The 15,257-nt window shown below is 40.8% G+C and overlaps 1 long non-coding RNA gene across 2 annotated transcripts; it reads right to left on the bottom strand.

Annotated features, from left to right (window-relative positions):
• Window positions 1-2,784: 2,784 nt before the first annotated feature.
• On the bottom strand, window positions 2,785-14,981 carry LOC138687964 (uncharacterized). 2 transcript variants are annotated; one of them, XR_011327015.1, is made up of 4 exons: window positions 14,463-14,981; window positions 6,061-6,925; window positions 5,502-5,581; window positions 2,785-3,324 (listed from the first exon to the last, which is right to left on the bottom strand). It is a non-coding gene; the product is annotated as an uncharacterized lncRNA (long non-coding RNA). The 2 variants fall into 2 exon arrangements; XR_011327011.1 differs by lacking the exon at window positions 2,785-3,324 and having other exon boundaries at window positions 4,641-5,581.
• Between the last annotated feature and the right edge of the window lie 276 nt (window positions 14,982-15,257).

Raw genomic sequence — 15,257 nt, forward strand, 5'->3', positions numbered from 1 at the left:
GGAGTGCTGTGTACCTCTAAAGAACTAGTAAGGCATAGCAGTCCACAGCAACCCATATTAGGCCATCTAACTTATGGAAGATGTTAAATAACACTGAAGAACTATTTACACTAGTGAGAAGACAATGTATTTTATAAAATACAAATCTATATAGAGAAGGCAATTTATAGTATAAAATATTGGATTCTCCTGACCATTCTCTTAACTCTATAAAAAGGTCAAACTTGTCTTTCTTTAAACATCAAGGAACAGGTTAAATATAAAGACACCATTTAAATTCCAAGCGCCTCACTATTTTATCTTTATGTAAGAGAAAAATATAAAGGAAACTACTACCTGTCAAAACAGCAGGTAAATCCAGATTCCCTAGCCTGGTCTGGTAAGTTAAAGAAAATTGCTCTGGCCCTGTTAGAAGCAGACAGACGTTATTAACATAGAAGGACATCACCTTGTCTCCAGTCCCCAGAACTAAGCAGATACGCATTGGCTAGCTATTCCCTGAGCTGCACAAACCTTTCACAGATTTTCCACAGCTCCTCATGGTCACTCATACTTGGTCACCCAGTGCATTAGAGGGAGGTTGAACAGCAGGGGCAGGTGCACGTAAGGATAGTACCGGGCAAGTGGAGGTAGTGGCCATGGGAGCACTGCCAGGCTTACTGCCACAGCAAATAATTCAGGGTGAGGGGCCCAGACCTCTCCCCAGTGCACAGCTTCCCAGCCCCCTCTTCCCAGGAGTCCTTCAAGTCCCAGTATTTTCTTCAACCTGCATTATCCTGGACCCTTATAAACTGCCTTCAAGTGCCTGGGTAGTCCTACTTTGGCACCCTTTTTTCTACCAGATCACTTAACCCTCATGCATAAAGTAGGAAGGACAAGGACTAATTTCAGAGTTTGTATATGACAAAGGTCAGGCTTTTCTTGTGCACTTCAACAGTTACTTCTTTGTCCTTCATTTTCTGGAATACTGATTACCTACTGTATATAAACCTGGCATTGTTTCCCACCTGTGAAAAAATAAAAATCAAGCATAGAAATGTTTCAGAGCATGTATACTGAATCATAAAGATCTAAGAAAGCACAGAGAATGACTGTTATATGTTGGACTGATTACCTAAAATAGGGCGAGCATCTGATTTTTTCATTTGCCAGAAGACATATGAAGTGGCACAAAGACATTGCAATTATTGAGATGATCAAGGAAAAAAAAAGCTCACTTCAGGTCGGTCATTCCGCATCAAACTATGAAGAAATGTTTCTTTCCCAGCTTTTAAACTATTTCAAATAAAACTAAACTTCCTACTGAAATATCATAAATGGAAAACTGAAATGCTCATATGAAAGTGTCAGCATGAAACATTTTGATATTTCTAATTATTTATTAGTTTTGACAGAAATTGGACAAAATCAATAAAATCAATCAGGATATGATGAAGAATAGAGCTAAAAGGGAAAATCTGTGCAGTTCGAGCCTTAAAAGCATTGAACTAGATCTAGCAACAGAGCAGAAAACAAGGCAGCTTGGAGAATGAGTAAGGAGAGTTTCCATGGCATATGATTGTATCAGAGGATAAAGCTGCTTGATCTCTGCTCAATTTAAAGACAATTTAAACTGAAGCGAATGGTGGCATTTCTCTCAGAAAAACTCAGCATGGCCAACACAAAAATGCAGAGGGCAACGGCAAGAACAGAGCCAAGAAAAAAACGACAGGGTCTATTGCTTCTCTGCAATACTCTGTATTTTTCACAGCACCTTTCAAAATAATGTTCTTAAACCTTCTCCTGCAGATCCACCACAAACAGCGATTTGAAAGAACATCAGCCTCCTCTGATCTCTGGTTATTGTTTTGGAAATTACATCTTTTGTCTCCTTTTTTCTTCAGGCCGTTTCTTAGATTCTCACGAGTTTTCCTGTTCTCAGCCTGAATGTTTCCATTTCCTTTCATGTTGTCACCCTTTGTGCAGCAATATCAAGTACAATTATTCTGCAGCCTCTGGAGTCCGATAAGCAACTCCTTACATGTGATGCACAACACAGTCACGCAGCTCTAGGAGATCAAGGTGTTGAGGCTAAAAGCACTGGTACATGTGCACTCTTTGACCAGTAAAAAGGGCAAGTAAAATGCAATCTTCGTAGTGATTTAAGCTCTTAACATTTTATTTTGCCTGTGGTTGGGCTCCAAGTACCTAAGTTGCCAGCAGTGGCTCAGCTGATGGCAGTAGCAGGTGAAGGTCTGGTTTGAAGGTGAAGGCTGGGTAGGACACGGTCACAGCCACCCTCTCCTTCTCGTGCCTGCTGGGTGTTACAGCCCACCATGCCCAGTGGTGCAGCAACAATTGCCTATGGTCCACTCGTAAATCAGATGCCTGAAATGATGAGCATTAAAATAAGGTCCAGCCTAACAGCTCCCTGCCACAGCAAGGTACACTTTTGGCTGGGTCAGTGACCTAACTTGCTCCCCGAGAGACAAACACCAAAGCAGGTGAATGACTGGTGCTAGCAAGATGGGGAAAAAAAGGACTGCCTGTGACTTTCAGCTGGGCCCTCAGCACCAGGGGGGTCAAGCCTGCACAAGGGAGAGATTGAAGCAGCCGCTTTTGCTCCTCCGCACCTGGGATGTGACCATCGTGGGAGGGAGAAGGGGTGCCTGCGGCAGAGGTGCAGCACTAGTGCTTCACTCCCTATCCCTGGCCAGCAAGAGGCAGGGAAGTCAGGAGGAAGACGGGCTTGGAGATACAAATGGAAATGTAGTGGCTAACAAACTACCTAAAAATGCCACCACCCAAAAATGCCACCACCCAGGGATCTAAGAACCATAGGCTTAGTTACACAGAAAAAAGAGAAAACAGAGGCATAGATAGAGGTTTTCCATGGGTTCAATAGAAAAGTAGTTGTATAATCCCTATGATAATCAGAGGAAGAGCATCAGGACTGGAAATTCAGCTATATGGAGAGGAATGCTGAATCTTATGATATTGCTTCTGGGTAAATTCTGGATGCCCAAGAGAGTTTTTCCTTGGTTATCTGTATATCCCATGTTTGCAGTGATTATGGGAAAAATGTGATTTTCAAAAGCCTCCATTGTTCTGTACTAGCATCTTCAGTGCCTCCTTGTTCTTCTCTTAGTTTCCCACAAGTTAGTTCAGAGAAGCAGCACTGTCTGCTCAAGGAATGGGGTATCAAGTGTTAAGTCTGCAGGAAGCACATAGATAACAGGTTAATAAAAATGTCATTGTCCAGAAGACTACTTTAAGACAGCAATTTTACTATTTTCTTGTATATTCACCTACAGATGCAGTCGTCATGTTTACTGGCTCAGGTTTCTGGAAAGAAAACACAAGCAGGACAAGACACCTTAATTTTCCAGTCAAAGGTAAAACATCAGAGTAACACTTTTTTTTTGCTTGAAAAGGAACAACCCTCCTATCAGGACCAATCAGACAGTAGCAAGGAATTAAAATCTATGATCTCCTACTGATGTTTCAATATAGAAATTACTGAAAATTATTACAATGAATCTTGCAGTCATCCCTCTGAAATTAATTGACAGTGGGTGATCACACTTTCTATCTTTGCTCACACAGAAGTCTTTGACTAATCTTTTCAGACAGATTTTTATACACCCACAAATGCATTGAGTAGTTATTTTCACACAAGTAGTTGTTTCAATTACAGTTCTGCAACAAACTTTGTTTTGTACCTGGAATGTTCTTTTCCTTCTCCTTTGGCTTCTTTTCAGAGGTCTTTGCTCATTTTTAATATGTTTCCATAGGTTCACTTACAGGGAATGGTGTATATGCTTCTGGGAACTTGCTTGCCAGGGGCAAAATTGTTGCTGGTGAAAACAAGGTTTGGGCAGTCCTTGCAGTCATTGCTCATGACAGTGAAGGGAACAGGATTTGCCAATATTAGAGGCTCGAGTATCCTGTATTGCTACGGCTCAGCTTTCTGGGGAGTTACAGGATGGTAGGCACTCACCAAAGCAGAAGGGAGAAGAGAAAGGGAAGGAATGAAGGCTAATGCAGATGGGTCCGTGACTCTCCTGGTTCCAGTCTGGCAATGCAGATGTGGATTTGTTTCTGCCACACTGTCCTGGTTTCAGCTGGGATAGTTAACTGTCTTCCTAGTAGCTGGTACAGTGCTATGTTTTGAGTTCAGTATGCGAAGAATGTTGATAACGCTGATGTTTTCAATTGTTGCTAAGTAATGTTTAGACTGTAGTCAAGGATTTTTCAGCTTCTCATGCCCAGCCAGCGAGAAAGCTGGAGGGGCACAAGAAGTTGGCACAGGACAGAGCCAGGGCACCTGACCCAAAGTGGCCAACGGGGTGGGTATTCCATACCATGGGACGTCACATCTAGTATAGGAACTGGGGGGACTGGGGGCGGGGGATCGCCGCTCGGGGACTGGCTGGGTGTCAACTGGCGGGTGGTGAGCAATTGCCCTGCGCATCATTCATACATTCCAATCCTTTTATTACTACTGCTGTCATTTTATTAGTGTTATCATTGTCATTAGTAGTTTCTTCTTTTCTGTTCTATTGAACCATTCTTATCACAACCCATGGGTTTTGCTTCTTTTCCCGATTTTCTCCCCCATCTCACTGGGTGGGGGGGAGCGAGTGAGCGGCTGCGTGGTGTTTAGTTGCTGGCTGGGGTTAAACCACAACATACACCTACATAGCACAGCAAAGCCCAGAAACTTACTCTCCCTCCCTTCTTCCAATTCCAGCTGTGCGTACCTGCCATATTCATTGCACCAACATTAGCACATTTCACCCCTCAATAAACTGAATGAATTCACTAAACGTAGCATAAAACTCAACTATGAAAGAAAAAAGCATGTAACTGATCTAATGTTCAATTACATTTTTCTGTGATTGCAACTGCTTCTGCTGCCTCTTTGTCCTACCTTTAGATTCATTAGTCTTGGATTTACCTTACATGTAAACTTATTTGTTTATTTAGACCACCTGAAAGATACTTATGGCTACCTAAATGGTGCCAGTACCATGGTTTATTCTAAATAACTTTACTTAGTTGTTTGGGATTTTTCAATCAAATTCTCACTTGGAAGTTTTTTATTTTTTAATGTCTATGTCATTTCCCACAGTTAATTTCTCTATTTGTCTCCATACTTGAGAAATGCTTTCCTCTCACTGCTAACTCCCTGTACTTAATTTTAATTTCCTTCTTAGACCTTAATCGTAATTAAGAATATCTCGATTCTTCTCCCTTTTTGAGGTCAAAACAGGTTCACAGTACATCTTAAAACATTTCCATTATTGTTTCCACTGAATGCAAGGAAAATATGTTGACTTCATTAAAAAAAGAATAAAATTAAACCAGAGATTATTTTCATAAATTAGATGAACAGATTTCACAGCTTAGAAACAAGGATGTCAAACGTGTCCAGCTTATACAGCCTCCTACACAGAAACCACAAGGTTTCAACGATAAGTCACTGAAACCACAGCATTCAGCTTTTTATCCAAGACTACCTTTACCAAACGGGTGCTGCTGCTTCAGTGCGATGACTGATCACACAATAGTTTTTCCAAGGTTCGCTTAAGGTGCTGACCTGTGAAAAAAAATGAAACTCATTATGCAAAACAACTGTGCTATATAGCTTTTCAAATCTGTATGTGTGCGTATATAAAAGATACATCTGTAGGCACAGGCACACACATTCGTATCTGTTATATATGTCTAGTTATAGAAGAAGACAGAAACAGAGACGTCTGAAAAAAAATTTTACCGAGAAAAGCTGTTTTTTCAAAGATACTACATTAAAGTTTTATCTGTTAAGGATAGTATGAGCTAGTTACCTCAGAGCATTCCCTAACCTGCTGTAAACAATTAAATAGCAGATTTATTTAAGTGTAAAGTCATAACAAAGTGCATCATATTCACAGAGTAATTAATATATGAAAACCAGAATAGTTAATATTCCTATTTAAGATAATTCTATACTGGTATAGTTAAATCCACATCAGAGATTGTATTAGTGTAACTGCCTGAAAGGTAACAACAAATCTTGCCTGAGTGATAATATTATACCTGCAAGACTCTCAAAATGTAGACCAGGCTGCAGTGTAAAGACTTTTCCCTAAATCCTGTTCCTTAAAATGATTCTGCCAGAAATTGCATTTCAGCCACAGCTGAAGGGCTGAACGCTGTTTGCACTGGCACCAAATTGCTGCTCCTCGAATGATGTTGCTGAGCGATACCTTCTGGCCCCCTCAGCCTTGTGTGCTAAGGAGGTACTTGTTGTGTACGCAATCCACAGTTTTGATCAGTAGTAAAGCCAGTAGTAAAGCCAGTAGGAGTTTCTGACTAATAGCAATTCATTGCTATTTGCAAATCTGGCAGTTGTGCTAAGGAGAAAGTAGAGTTGACAGTGAAATGATTCCAGTCAAAACAAAGCAAAACAAACAAACTCTCAAGGTCTTTGCAAGAGGAATTTTTAACCTGGATCATTTTAATGACCCAAGCTGCTTTTACAGAGGCTCCTCAGACTGCAATAAACTGTGATGCAGAGTGGCAGTGACCTGAAGTAGAAAGTTCTTTAAATGGCTTTGCTGCTGAAGAAAGCACTTGCATTACTACATCCTGAGACCTGCAGAGATGGTTTCTGCCTCAGCCTTCCCTTTGCTTATGCAGCATGACACCAGAGCCTCTTCTGTGCTGCAGGAGCTGAAGTACAAGCAGCATCTGATGGCTGATGCAGTGGTTTGCAGCACACATAGTGGCAGCGCACAGGAGAAGTTGAGGAGTTGGTCTGCAAGCAGGTACTTGGGAGTCGCTCCAAGGGGAGGCAGACCACATCCTCCAGTGCAATCTCAGGCTGCTCCTCTGTCTTCACTATTTCTTGCTGAGCCACAGAGATGCCTCAGCGTGGTATGACATGACACTGTTCCGGGGCCTGGGAAGACAAAAAAAAAAAAGGTCAGGAGAACAATGTGAATGAGTTTATAGAACTTAAAACCGACACTATCATTAAAAAAATAATTCTAATAGAAACTGTGTATACACAGTAAACAGATATACACATATGAAGGAGGGTACGATCTGTAGTATTTTGGTAGTACCTGAGAACCAGAAAGTGAAACTAGTTAGAAATAAAAGTGGTATTCAGTCATCTGCTTCTACCAATACATGCCAAAAAGTAAAGCACAATAAAAAGCAAAAACCTGCATTTTAAAGATAACTTTATGCAGTGATCTTTAAATCAGGGTAGATTTGCTGGAGAGGAGGGAAAAGAGGCCGTAGCCCCTCACTGGCTGCATCCTGTATTTTGCTCTAGACTATGTAAGAGGGGAACAATCGTACTGCTGCGGAGATCCCACACCAGCACAGCAGCCTCACCAAAATCCAAAAGAATCTGTAACATTAAACCTTTAATTCTGATACTGAAACACAAGCTGTAGTGTCATGCTGATCATCATGCAAGGCATGTCAGGATACAGGAAGGCCCAACTGCCAGCGGAATAGTTATTCATGTAATGCATTCCCACAGGCTGCAGTAGACTCTGCACCAGACTTGTCCATCTTGAGGCTACAATGGTTTGGGGGTTATTTGTTTTATGCTATTGATATTGTAACATAGAAGTAACTCTCTTCTGACTGCTGCTCCTTCTGTTCATTAACATTAGTAAATGAACAAAGGGAGCATTCTGTTTTGTGCCATTCTGCTTCCTCCATTCACTGTTCAACATCTGCATGTATCTCTTTGGATTTTTCTTTCTGAACATTTTGAATGAACATGACATATACTGCTGAGTTTCAGGACTGCCACATCACTGCTTTTCACACCATAGGCCATACTCTTAGGGCAGTCGTCAGGAAACGTATGTTTCATACAGAAAACATTTCTGCGGTAGAAAGATTGCACGCTGCTGGGCCATGTTTCACAAGGAGACCTGAGGATCCACAGTGCAATGCCATCATGCACTAGAGCTGCAGGAGAAGTCATTGTTGCAACTCAGAAAGGAGCGCTGACTTTTCTTGCTTATTGCCCCCACCTCTCCCCGCCTGTGGCTTTCAGCTGAACAACTACTTTCTGCCCTCAAATTGTTAAGAGAACTGTGGTAGCTTGACTTCCTGTCAACTGCTGCCTTGTCTTCTGAACTTGGCTGTCCTCTGGTAGTGGGGAAAGATTATTAGTAGTACTGTAAATAAGAATGAAGCTGCCCTATAAAAGCTGGAACGCAGCTCAGGCACAGAAAAAGCTCTAAGCACTTATCGTTACAGAGATCAAACTGATAAGGCCTTACGCTGGAGTTTTTAGCTGAAATGTGAAAGGAACTATATGACGTGGATGCCTGCAATGGCAGAAGACCAGACTTGGTGACCCAGCGAGGGTTCTTCCATCCTACATGCAGAGAAAGGTGTGACCCAGGAAGTGGGAGGCTGCTCCAACATTGAAGGAAAGACCTGAAAGGACGTGGTCACAAGAGAACGGTTCTTCCGAATATCTGGTTCTGTGCACAGTGGGTCTTGGCTCGTCTCAGGCCCTGGATGTTGACAAGACATTTTCTCAATATGGCTTGTTATAAGTAGTTGGTAAGGCTAGAAATACATAATAAACTACGTGCATAACAAGCATCACTGGGTTGACCTAGGAGTAGGATGCACCTGGTATTTAACGTATATGCAATTGCTGTTAAATTGTTCTGCTTTACAGTCATAGTCACACACTTCTGCTGAACCAGGGAGAACAAAGACAATAATGGCTCGTAGCAAACAAATGAGGCAATACAGGAACATTTACAAATGGCTTTCCATTTCTCATGCACCTTCACTAGCTGAAGCTGTTTCTAAAGCTTAGATAAAACCATGAGCAGGGTTGTACTAGATTCAAAAAGATTTTGTCTGCTCTTGAAAGCAAGTTCTACTTTCCATCCACCAAGTCTCTTTCATTCTTACATTGCCTCTTTTTCTGTTATGCGGCATTGCACCTCAGCCCTAATTGCAATTGAGAACCACAGATTATAATGTCAGTGATGTTCACTGCTAGAAGTGTAAGATAATGATTTTTAAATTTGGTAACAGCTAGAGGCCGAACACCAGCATGCCCACATACCTAGGTACCACTCCAGCCCCTATTACAAACTGCAGATGGGGTTCTTTGGCACTCACACAAGTCCTTTGAAGACAGAACAGTTCACTTCACTTTATAACCCAGCCAGCTGAGCATTTGTCATACTCTTCTCCTTGTTTTCCAGCAACTGTGAATTGTCTTAAATATTTTGCTCAAGGTAATTACCCTTACATGATATAGTAAGACTCTTCTGTAATAACAGCTTTTGCTTGGCATCTCTTTGATCTTCAGTACTTTCTTTCAGGACAGAAATGCACAATCTCTTTTAAGAGCTGCTCCATTTATTCCTCCAATTCCTTCATTTACTGCATGGGATCTTTTTATTAGCCAATGTTAGACCCACTTCAGTATGGATTAGAAACTGGCTATACGTTAACTCTGGAGGAACATCATGGAGAATGTCAGTGGGTTTATACTGCTGTATGAAGTCTATTAATTTTTTAGTGTCTATATCACCACATTCAGAGTTCTATGTACTCTTATTTTTATAGCAAATACAATTACAAGTTAGAAATAGATTTTTTCCCAGGTTGGATTTTCTCTTTTCAAAGCAAGGTTAAAAGACAGACGAATTATACCAAAGCTTATAATAAGAAAATAAAACTGAAAGAGGGTGGAACTAACTTGCAAAGTTGTCAGAAATATTTTAAAGACTCGGTTTCCTAAATCTGTTACACAGGAGTCTTCTTCCTAGTCTCCCATATTCCAGCATAACTCTCTCCCCTTGGTTTCCTACAACTCCCCCCCAAGTCACAGATAGTATACACGACATTTCACGTACGTAAGTTATAAAAATTCTTTGAAAGCAGCCCTGTACATTACAGGTTTCTTTGGCTGAGACCATAGCAATGACTAAGCTATGGGAAAAGCCTCCATTCAGCTATACTGTAAAGGAAAATGTGGGTGGGGGAACTGGGCTTTCAGGGTCGAAGTCATTCAGCGCTTGGGTGGCACTGTCGCAAAGAGGAAAGAGGACGACTCAGCCTCGCGGGCCTGGGATGGGAGGTTTTTCAGATTTCCACTCTGCAGCCATCCCTCTGGGTCCAGGCAGGCGACGGTGTGAGAGAGAGTGTCATTATTTGACTCAGCATGTTCCTAAGCCACAAAAGAGAAGTGACGTATATAAAAAGCATGTTGCTCATTCTTATCTGATAAGAGGGATATCAAGGAGTTTTCTCCACTGCCTAGACAAAAAGGAAGTCCTTCTTTGTCCGTGTATTTCACTTTCTCTGTCAGCATACCTTTCTTCAAGCAATTATTGTGACCTTATAGCCTCTAACACAAAACAGAAGACAATACAATTTTAGAGACATGATATGCAACCACCCACTACCACATTGCCAAATACCTATTGTTTAGCTTCCCATTCCAATTACTCCACCAACTTTAAAACTGATTTCCAATATAACAGACTTAATTTAGGAATATCTCAGATACAGCCATCTCACGTCCCATTAATTTGGTGAGGGTTTGCCTCCACCAAATCCATGAATTATCCTGCCGGACCAGCAAATGAATAAAGTCTGCCATATTTCTGTGATGCTTCTGGTAGAAAATGACAATGCTTCACTTACTACTTACTGCCCAAACAGCCTCTTGTATTAGTGTACGGCCATTCTTTCACACAGTGGGTTTTACTGTAAAATATGCAGTGGTCTTCACCGCAATCAACCGTTTTATCTCCTCTAGTATCAGAAACTGCCTTGTGCAGTGCAGTGCTGTACAAGAAGGTTTGTTTTGTTAGGACCACAAACAGTACACACAACCCGCCAGCCATCAGCAGGGCTCCCCCCTTGGACTCTGTTTGCAAGACCACTGAGTAAACCTAAACATGAAGGGATAACCACAGCCTAACATAACAGCGTTGCTTAAACATGAAGCTTGTCATGACTCAAACTCCTTGAAACAGTGCTCACCAGGCTTCAGCTTGGTTCAGTGGATTCAAAGCTGCCTTTGTCTGCTATTATATTTCTTTGTTCCCTAAAGCAAGAGGATCTCAGGACTGTCCAGGCTAGTAACATGCTGAGCCTTATGATTATCTCACTCTTTTGTTATTCAGATTTTATCTCCAGAAGCAGACGTGGTCGCTCCATGAGATCCATAATTATTACAAGTTTATGAAAAAAAGCAAAAGATGAAAATTAAAATGGCTGTTAGCTACACAGGTATGATTCTGCTATGGAGTTGTAGGGTCTCATTATGTGCGGCCATATAGACCAGAACCAGTATCTGGAAATGACTCCCAGAGTCACAGCTATATCCAGAATGCTGTTGTGCATGCTCTTGTCTAGCAAATAACCAAGGACAAAGAAAAATGCAATGTTCATCTACAATAGGTGAAGTATTTCTAGTTGATATGATAAAATATTAAAGCCACCGCACAATGTGGCTGTACAATGACAGGAGCCAATGCCCTCTATGTTGTCCCTTCAAGTCCTGCATTTCTGAAAATACGTGGACAGTCGCATCGTGCATTAGCTGAAGTTCTTGAGTGGTCCTGAAGTTGTCTGGTCAATGCAAACAATCTCCAGTGATCTCTTTGCATGAGTAACTGCCAACCACTTAATGAGGACAGAGCTAATAGAGTTGTAGTCCACATCCAAGTGGAAAGCTTCCAACCTATCAATCACATAAAGATGAATAAAATCAAGGCTGACACAGCTAGCATGATCATCTACAGTAGCTGGGCTCCAAGGAGCTTCTCAAAAGAATTCACAGTTGAAATACTGACAATAAAAAGTAGCAGCAGACATTATCACCAGCCTGCTCCTTCACTCTCAACACTTCCAACAGCATAGTCAAAAATTGGATTGAGAATACAATGCACATTCATCCAAGTTTCTAGTCAATAATCTATGGAAAAGATAAAGGTTCAGTTATGGTAAAGAGGAGCAGAGCTAAGAACCCAAGTTCTTCATGTAAAGAATACCACTATCAGAAATAATCTCTCCACCCTCTCAGCAGCCTTACAGAGGTGTTGAACAACAGACAAAAAAAAAAATTTTGCAAAACTTCACATGAATGGGATGGGGGGAAAGGGGGATAAAAATAAGTACTGGTCACCACATGGTTCCTTAAACAAAAGATGCTGCTGATTTCCATTAATGAGCCTTAGCTATAGGTAAACACAACTTCTGAATAAAACCTATTGAGATACCCCCTACTTCACAGTCCAGCTGCGCTGCTTCTCTAAAATTATTTCAAGACATGCTCATCAAAATAAATAAATTAAAAAAAAAAGATCATACTACCTTTTCTTGAAGAAATTAAATTTTAGACTGTGTGGTAGAAGAAAGTATTCTTTTTCTTACTTATTTCAGTTCCTATTTTTCAGGATTTCTGTTCTATCAGGTGTCATTAGCTATCCCTTTCACCAGGAGAGATTTTGTGTGTGCATACATGACAGCATGAGTGTGTTATGTGTATCTACGCATCCACCTGTAAAATCTATTCCTTTAAACTATCCATTTTCTAAAGATTAAAAATGTCTTAAGCACAAAACCAGCATACAGTAAATAATCATTTGTATACAGAAAACACTTGAGTATGCCAGACAGAGCTCTCATCAGCTTAAATGCTCATTTTGAAATGAACCACAAGAAATAGGTGATCCAACTTGACTACCCAGATTCACCCACCAGACAGAAGCATACAGGTGCATTTTATACGATGCCAGCATATTACACAGACTAGCATTCTAGACACCCAACTGAAGTCCAAACACTGTGTAGATTTTGTAAAGCATCTCCAAAGCCATCTGAAATCTTCAGACTTCCAGAGGCAAAGATTTAATCTGAAAGACACTTGAGCATCTTTTTATTCACCACAGTGAAGGTGTCCAAGTGACTTTAACTGCCCTCTACTAATTCCACACAGGAACGTTTTAATGGTAATACCACAGTGTTGATAACCATTTAGTAATGATAATACATAAGAGCCATTTAAATAATTTTTTTCCTCCTTGTGAGGAAATATTAGGAACGTTGATTTTAAAATGAACTGATTCCTAGAGCTGGCAGTCCAGTAAGTCCCTAGTGCCCGCAGAGAGCCTTACTGAGAACAGTGCAGCTCAGCAAGAGTGAGAGAAACTGGGCTTGGGCTGAAGGCAACTGAAAAAAAAAAAAAAAAGGAGTATACTTAAGAAGAATACCTTTAAATACCTTCAACTTCAGTGTCAGTCATTTAGAGAGAAAGCAGCTGTGGAAGTCCCCATATGAGAACATTCCTTACCAGCATTTGCTGGAAAAAAATCCCTTTGCTAATGCACATCTTTAAACATTAAATAAACTTCCTCAAAAGCAGCATATATACTTAATTACAACAGGCATCAGTTTTGAAGGAAATGCCAAGAGTCTGCTTTATTTCTTAATTCATATCATTCTGCTGGTTTTATTCTGGCTTTACATTTTTTCAAGTATGCGCTTCTGTTTGGATTTCACACAAAACAAATGCACTTCTACATTCTCAAGAGAATTCTCAGGTCTCAGTATCACATCTCCTTTGAAGGGGTTGCATTGAATTGCAAAACTAACCTCAAGCCTAGCTGCTGCAGAATGTAATTGAATGTGTTTAGCTGCTACAAGCACTGGACCACCACTGCAAAGTGGTAGCGTCCCTTGGGACTCACCAGGATTCAGTCCCTGATCTTCCAGTACCGCTCCCATCTGGGGAATGGGCATGGTACGGGCATCCACCCCTCCCAGGGCAATGCATTTCCCTGCAACTTTCACCCCCAGTGGACACACTCTCTACGATGCTGTTAAAATATCTGGTACTGGGCCCAAGTATACGTAGAGCAAACTTCAGCTGGCTTAAACGCTAAGATGAGCTTTTACTCACAGCTGTCGCAAAAAACAAGCTAAGAATATAAAAGTGGCAGTTCACAGACATCAGAGGGAACTAGCTAACAAACACCCCTTGGAGCCATAAAGAAAGTAGGATAAATACATTTAAATTCTGAAAAGAAGTCCTGTCATATTTCTCCAGCATGGTACAGAAGAGCCTCAGGTGGATTGGAGAGATTCGTTGCTGTAAGAAACAGGAAAAAAATGCAGAATCTTTGTTTACCTACGTCTGTGGTTTCTAAGTACCTACTTTTTACTACGTTCATTTCTTGACTCAAAGTGAAAATGGGAATTCACCCTTTTCTCTTTTTTTCCTGTCCAATGTGCAGATGGGGCATATTTTTGCTCACTCCATCAATCCCTGCCCCCTACGCACAAACTTGCATACATGCATCTAGCCAGTGGAAAAGAAAAAAGGGTTACTCATTAATCCATTCTACAAAGCTTTCCAAACTGAAATGGGTGGGTTTTACATCTCCAGCAAGGACCAATATATAGGTAGGTACGTAGCATACCTGAGCACAACTCAAACTGAAGTGTTCATCTTGAATAGAACAACTTTGCTCCTGGAACGTTTTAAAACAAAACTCATCAGTATGGAGAGGATGATTATTTTCTGTATGCTTTTCTTCTGTTCCAGTATGGCGCAGACTGCAGCTCCATACAAAATAGCAAAATACAGACAGCTTTTGAAGACAGTTAACCTGTTAGAAACCACAGTGAAAGATAAGGTAAGCAAAGTATTTGCTGTAATACTGAAGTTATTTTCAAGCATTATGCATTGCTTAGAATATATCTTGTGAGGGACATCACTTTCAAATGTTAAACTTTTCTAATTTAGATTTGTTTTATTGTAGGATGTTGAATTGCTGCATACACCAGAAAACCCTGCGGTGAGACTGCTTTAACATTTCTTTCTAATTACATCAATTTGATTTTGTACTGGTTTATTCCATTGACAAATAGCAGATACCTTCTTTTTCACATCTTTGACCTAGTAGTCTTAATGCAAGCTAGATTGAGTAAGAAAATACTTTGATAGAAGTTCCTTATTTCTGGATTTTTAATGGCAGAAGTGTTTATATTATGTAATCTTAATTACTACTTTGCTATCGTGTGTGTATTCTAACACACCCACAGATTCAAATTTGTACGTATTCCATTTACTCAAGAAATGGGGCTAAGAGTAAGGATTCATACAAGATCCAGATAAGCAGCAGTGCTCTTGGGGATGCAGGTCGTGGGAGTGGAAGTGCCTCCAGCTGCCATGAGCTCCAGCCGCACTGGGAGCATTGCTGAGCTGAACCCAA

Source organism: Haliaeetus albicilla, chromosome 1 (genome assembly GCF_947461875.1).
Source record: "Haliaeetus albicilla chromosome 1, bHalAlb1.1, whole genome shotgun sequence".
Taxonomy (NCBI): domain Eukaryota; kingdom Metazoa; phylum Chordata; class Aves; order Accipitriformes; family Accipitridae; genus Haliaeetus; species Haliaeetus albicilla.